The sequence below is a fragment of the Peromyscus maniculatus genome, chromosome 10 (genome assembly GCF_049852395.1).
Source record: "Peromyscus maniculatus bairdii isolate BWxNUB_F1_BW_parent chromosome 10, HU_Pman_BW_mat_3.1, whole genome shotgun sequence".
Taxonomy (NCBI): domain Eukaryota; kingdom Metazoa; phylum Chordata; class Mammalia; order Rodentia; family Cricetidae; genus Peromyscus; species Peromyscus maniculatus.
The window spans coordinates 81863600-81870558 of record NC_134861.1 but is presented as its reverse complement, the minus strand read 5'-3'; the positions used below and the strand labels follow the sequence as shown (position 1 = coordinate 81870558).

Sequence of the window (6959 nt, the reverse complement as noted above, 5' to 3'; positions counted from 1 at the left end):
TATGGACACAGCAGGACAGTTGTACATATGAATGCAGAGAAGTTGTGATACCATGCACAAGACGCATGCAAGCCAAAACCAGACCAAATCCCAGCACAGAGATGATGTTGGGCATGAAATTCCACCCCTAACCAAGGAACTATTAGAAAGTCATAGCTACTGGGAGAGGAAGTGTTGTTTTCTCTAAAAATGTAGCCCCTGAGAATTCAACCATGTTTTGAGTTGACAACCACACATCTAAGAATATTCGTGTAGCACATGGCCTTGATGGGGGGGGGGCTGTACACAGAAGGCTGAATGGAAGGGACAGGGATTGATCTTGGAAAATTTTGGGGAAGGAGCTTGAATAAGACCAAACATGTTTCAAAATTCTCAAAGAACTAATAAAAACAAACAAAAATAAACATTCATAGTTCTATATGCGTTTTCAAAATAATTTTCCTTTAGCTTCAAATATCAGATTCTTTAAGGACAGGTAGTGAATATCTTATAAACCAATTAGACTAGACAAGTTGTTTCTGAAATGTTTTGTCACAGGTAAAATGAATCAGGTATCACAGCCTTTACAAAAATGGACAGGATTGCCTGATAATATGATTTCCTTATCTTTTCTTTCCAGTTTGAACAAACTTCCAGCCACATTTTAAATACGCAACATTTTTATTATAACGGATTTCACAGTCACCACAGGCCGTCAGGAACCCAAACCCATCCAGAGTGGTATTAGAACCAGTTGACTACATGTGTTGTCACCCGAGGGTATGTAGTTCCTTTGTTGCTCATGACAAACTCCATCCAGAAGATCATTCCATCCTGGGGCTTTACTGGATGATCATGGTGGATTCTTGAGAATATCATAGCATTCTATTTATATCTGAAAAGGAAAAATAGAGATACTAACATAGAAGGAAGTTAATTTGGCAGCAAATCAATGTAAAAAATTTAAAGTAACCAACAGGTGATGAAAAATAAATGCACAGTGAATTCATGGTTGTAAATTCTCTTCCAATAGTCACGACTTCACTAGTGCGGAGTAGTTAGCTAGATTTTCAGGTCCAGGCATGGTTTCTTTCCCTCTTGTTAGTCGTATACCCACAGATAAGTGTAGTCTTCACCCCTCATCAAGGAAACTTCTCTTTGCAACAGACAGAGACCACTACAGAAAACAACAACCAATGAAACTTCAGAGTTTGCAGCCCAGTCCCAGTGAATACTTCTACAAAACACTCCTGCTCCTAAAGCTCAGGAAACATTGCAGCCCAGTCCCAGTGAATACTTCTACAAAACACTCCTGCACCTAAAGCTCAGGAAACATTGTAGAACAGGGAGTGGGGAGATTGCAACAGGCAGAGAGTTTACTGTGAAGACTGTGTGTTTCCCAGTACTGTCAGAAATGACATCCCCCAAATCTCAACTACATGGCCACCCAAACAAGAGAGGAACAGGGATGACACCAACGAACCCGCAAAACTGGATGGAGGAATGCCCACAAACCTCAGCCCTAAACAAAGAACTATAGACAGTGGAGGGAAGCTGGGAGGAGGATGAAGTGTCTTCCCAAGGAAGAGCACACCCATTGATGGTGAAGGACCAAACAGTCAGCGTGAAGTCATAAATACCAGTAACACTATATGGACTGAACAGGTTATATTTAGGAATAATTATGTATACACAAATACATGAATGCATTCAATAAAAATCATTGAAGAAAGAGGCCATGAGTTTGAAGGAGAAGTGGGAGGGGTCTATGGGAGGGTTTCAAAGGAGGAAGGGAGAAATGTAAATATATTATAATCTCAAAAATAAAAAATAAACATCATTGCCTTGTCATACAAGTAATGAAGTTTTGCTTTGATCTTCATGTGGTCATTGGTTTATAATTAGAATCTTCGTATGGGGCAGTATTTCCTAAAGTGAAAATGGAATGTCAGGAGACAACACAACTTTTTCTCCTAGAAAGATGGTGATGAGTAATTTTAAGTCCTGTAAATTTAACAGTAGAAATGAAATTTGAGAATGATCATAAGGCTGGAGAGTCAAGAAAGGTTTTAATTCATCTCAATTTATACCGAAAATCCTTGACAAATGCAACATTCCTTCATGATGAAAGTCTTCAAGAGACTGTGAATTGAAGGAATGTAAGAAAGGCTATATATGAAAAATTTGTAGCTAATAGTATACTAAATGGAAAAATCAAGCATTATCACTGAGATCAGGCATAAAGACATGGATCAATTTGTCCATGTGTATTTAATATAGTCCCTGAAATCTTAGCTAGAGCAATAATACAAGAGAAAGAAAAAAACTGGATACAAGTAGAAAAATTTTTTCTGATATTTGCGTATTGTGTGATCCATGTAAGAGAACCTAAAGTCCACCACACAATTCTGAGAACTAATGAACTATTTCATCAATATTTTGACACAAAATCAATATACAAATATCAGTAGCAGGCCAGGGAGATGACTCAGTAGTGAAACCACCTGCCACTCAAGCTTGAGAACCAGAGTAAACCCAAATGGATAAAGTAGCCCACTTATATTTCATTGTTTCAAGTTCTCAGGACAGGTGAACTGAAATCAAACTAGCTAGCTAGACTAGTTCGTGTTGGTGAGCTCTGAGTTCAAATGAGAGGCTGGCTCAGTGAAAGACATGGAGAATGATTGAAGAAGACTCCCAATACCAACCTCAGACCTCCACACAATGCACACACATGTGCACTACACACTCACAATGCACTAATGCACATATATACACACATGCATGCTACACACAAAAACACATACAAAAATCCAGGACGCTTTATATATGTCAATAATGAGCATTCTGAGAAAGAAATCAAGAAAAAAAATCTATGCAAAACCGCTTTAAAACAAAACCCACTACCACCAAGTATAACCTAGGAATAAACTCAACCAAGGGATAAGGGGAAAGATTTCTACAGTAGACATTATAAACACTGAAGAAAAAAATGTAAGAAGGTACTAGAAAATGGGAAGACCCACTATATTCATGACATATTTAATAGTGTAAGCATTACTCTACTATCACAACTACGGATACAATTCAGTACAATTCTCATCAAAATAAAAATTATACTTTATACAGAAGTATAAAATATCCTAAAACTCACATGGAAGGACAAAAGATCCCAAATATCCTGCAATCGTGGGCAAAAAGAATAATGCAGAAAGTATCACCATGTACAATTTGAAATTGCACTGCCAGTTCATAGCAGCAAAAGCAACATAATACAGGCACAAAGGAGACATGTATTTCAATGGGACAGAATAGTAGACTCGTAATTGAACCTGCACAGCTACAAGCACCATTATTTTGGGGGGTGGAAGATGCAAAAATCATACATTGAAGGAAAGAAAATTCTGCAATAAAGAATGCTAGAAAAATTGACATCATTATGTGTAATACTGAACCTAGATTAATATTCCTCATCCTGAACAAAGCACAATTCAAAATATATAATGACCTTGATGTTATACCTGAACTTAGGAAGTGTTAAAGAAAGCAGGGACAGTATTTCAAGACATGGTGTTAGGCAAGGACTTTCAGAAAAGAATTCTCAGAGATAAGGAAATGAAATCAGGAACTGACCTGTGGGACTGCATGAGATTTAAAAAGCTTATGCACAGCGAAGGGTACAGTCCAGGGTAAACAGCCTAAAGAATGAGAGAAAACCCTGCCAGCTACGTACCTGAGAGAGGATTAAACCACGGAATGTATGAAGAACTCACAAAATGGAACACTGAAAATATGAGTCAGCCCACTTGCTAAAAGAGCAAATGAAATGAATAGTCTGCTCTCAGAACAAGGGAACATTCTAGTTGTTTGTGTGTCTAAGGTTTCAGTGATGACCACACTGATCTGGACAACCAATAAAGGGTTGCCTGCAGTTTTTTTGTTTGTTTGTTTTCTGTCTATGGTAGGGACCTCTAGAAATTTTCTCCCTTTTATGTTAACATGTTCATTGATACTGCTACTGTTCCAGTCTTGTTTACACAGCCATCTCTCAGAGAGACTGTTTTACAACAGGCTTCCTGGTATTTGGGCTCTTACAATTTTTCTACCCCCTTTCCCATGATGTTCCCTGAGCTCCAGAAGGTTGTATTTGTATGTTTGTTCACACACACACACACACACACACACACACACACACACACACACACACACACCATACAAACATACAGAAAAAAAGCAAACAATGTAACAGAGCTAAAATTACATTATATATGACCCAACTATACCCCTCTTGAGCATGACCTTTGAAGATTCCAAGGTTGCACATCACAGAGATGTATATGCATCAATGTGGCAACCTATTCACAGTGGCTAAGTCATGGAACCAACATAGGTTTCAGTACAGGCAAAAGAAAATGTAGTTTATATACACAACAGGACTTTTCAGCCTTAAAAGATGAAGTTATGTCATTTTCAGGAAAATAAACACAATTGGAGTTAATCGTATTAGGGTAGTTAAGCAAATCTAATAAAGACAGTATCACATGTTTTCTCTCTTATGTGGACTCTAAATAATGGAGATACAGGTCTATCTGTCTGTCTGTCTGTCTGTCTATCATGTATACAGTGTTCTGCTTGCATGTATGCCTGCACTCCAGATGAAGGCACCAGATCTAGTTATAGATAGTTGTGAGCCACCATGTGGTTGCTGGGAATTGAACTCAGGACCTCTGGAAGAGCAGCCAGTGCTCTTAACCTCTGAGCTATCTCTCAAGTGACTCTAAATGTTACATGTATATATGTTTGATCTCTCCCTCTTCTCTCTCTCTCTCTCTCTCTCCCTCTCCCTCTCTTTCTCTCTCTCTCTCTCTCTCTCTCTCTCTCTCTCACACACACACACACACACACACACACACTTCTAAACATAAATAAAGGTAAATCTATATCTAAATCTGTATAATGTTACTTGTTTGTATGTTTTCAGGGATGACCATTTGGTTTTGGATAATCAACTGGTATGCTCTTCGATGGAGAAGATTATTTCTCCTGCTTTCAGCATTCCTTAGCTAGCTGCACGCAGTTCATTGTGTAGGGCTGAGCCCTTCTGGTTTTTCTATGTCCACTTTGACTTGTTTCTTGTTGTTGTCCTTGTTCATCTCATGTTTAGTTGGTCATGTTGGTGAGACTTTATGGTTATAACTTCTGATATTGCCAGGAGACACAATCTTACAAGAGATTCTCTGATTGATTTACACAAATCCAGTCTTTTGATTAAAAATAAGATACAGGTTCATCTTCAAAGAGACAGAAACACTAAGATTATGCAACACCTATTTTAAAATGTTCCTAGAACTTCACTCTAAAATTATTTCCATTTTTTCTCAGTAAATGATTGGAACCAAAAGCCAAGGACAGAGCACATAAATTGTGTTTTTAAACCTTCTCAATGAATGTCATCTGCTCACTTAGCTCTGAGAGAACAGTGGTACACAGGAAGGGAAAGTCTTCCACTGTACTTTTCTACTGTGTAGCCAAGCAAGAATTGCAGAGGTAATTTTTTTTAAAACATATTTTAAGAACCTCAGCCACCAGCTCACCACACTGACAAGTGGCATCTTCAAGTATAACATCAAAGTTTGAGTCCTGTAGTTTTATCATGAATCTCTGCAGCACTAGTTCACAATATTCAAATATTCTGCAAAGCCTCTTCATTATTGGGACTGATAGTTCCTAATCAACATTTTTATTACTCACATATTCACCAATTGACCCATTTCGTGATGTGATCTTCAAACTGCTGTTTCATCAAATATACAGAGAAAAATATCAAATTTAGAGGAACCCAGTTTGCTGGGATCAGTAAGAATCTAATTCACCTCATGGTCTCAGCACAAGTCCATTCAGGATGTGACGATAGTGATCTGATGGCTGTCTTCCAGTCACATCAGCACTCTTATGCAATTTCCAGAGTTGAAGATGTCATTGGCATCAGCAGAAGAACTGAGGTGAGCTTTGTAGGTAGCTTAGTGCAATTTAAAGGCTTCTTTTACATTTGTCATCCCTATGAACCCAAGCTTATATCCAACAAGAAATCAATCAAGAAGTTAATGTGTAACTCGTACACTTCAAAGTCCACTGTTAATAGGCAGCTTCTGATGGTGTGGAATGTAGTTGGCCAAACAGAACTTCAATGACGTTAAGGTTCTAAAAATTGTTTTGTATCATTTTTTAGTTCTGTAAGGCTATCTTCCAACCAAGAGAATGACTTTGCATTTATAGGTTATATATATATATAATTTGTGTGTAGCATTTTTGGAGCAGTGTCAAAAATAGCATACTCTGGAAGCCCTCCTGGCTGGTCTGTATTGTGCATAGCTATATAAAATTATAAATGCAAGTAAATCAATAGTTATTAATTAGATGTCATTAAGTAATTGTGTATTTGAAAACTTTGATCATTAAAAATACACATACCTAAGCCGGGCGGTGGTGGCACACGCCTTTCATCCCAGCACTCGGGAGGCAGAGCCAGGCGGATCTCTGTGAGTTCGAGGCCAGCCTGGGCTACCAAGTGAGTTCCAGGAAAGGCGCAAAGCTACACAGAGAAACCCTGTCTCAAAAAAAAAATACACATACCTTAACACATAAAGTTAAACTGATAATTCTGTGTTTCATATTTACAGGATTGTAAAAGCCTTTTGTATTTTTGCTTGTTTTGCTATATTTTGTATTGCTATAAAATGTCTAAGCCTCATTATTCTGTTGTATGACAAGCCCAAAGAGCATGGCACTGGCAGTTGATGAGGGTCTTCTTGCTACACCATGACACAGTAAATAAGTGCAACATGAACCACATGGCTTCTTATACAAGCTCAGGCAGGACACTTCCAAAATATTTTTCCAGTAGTTTGTACAGTAGTAGGTTTCCATGTGACTTCTTCAGATACACTTAATTTTGTTTGATCTCTCTCCACCTGCTTTTC

The 6959-nt window shown here is 38.0% G+C and overlaps 1 long non-coding RNA gene across 1 annotated transcript; it reads right to left on the bottom strand.

Annotated features, from left to right (window-relative positions):
• Nucleotides 1–641: 641 nt before the first annotated feature.
• LOC121820937 (uncharacterized) lies at nt 642–6107 on the bottom strand. Its single transcript, XR_006061573.2, has 2 exons — nt 5853–6107; nt 642–874 (listed from the first exon to the last, which is right to left on the bottom strand). It is a non-coding gene; the product is annotated as an uncharacterized LOC121820937 (long non-coding RNA).
• Nucleotides 6108–6959: the final 852 nt, after the last annotated feature.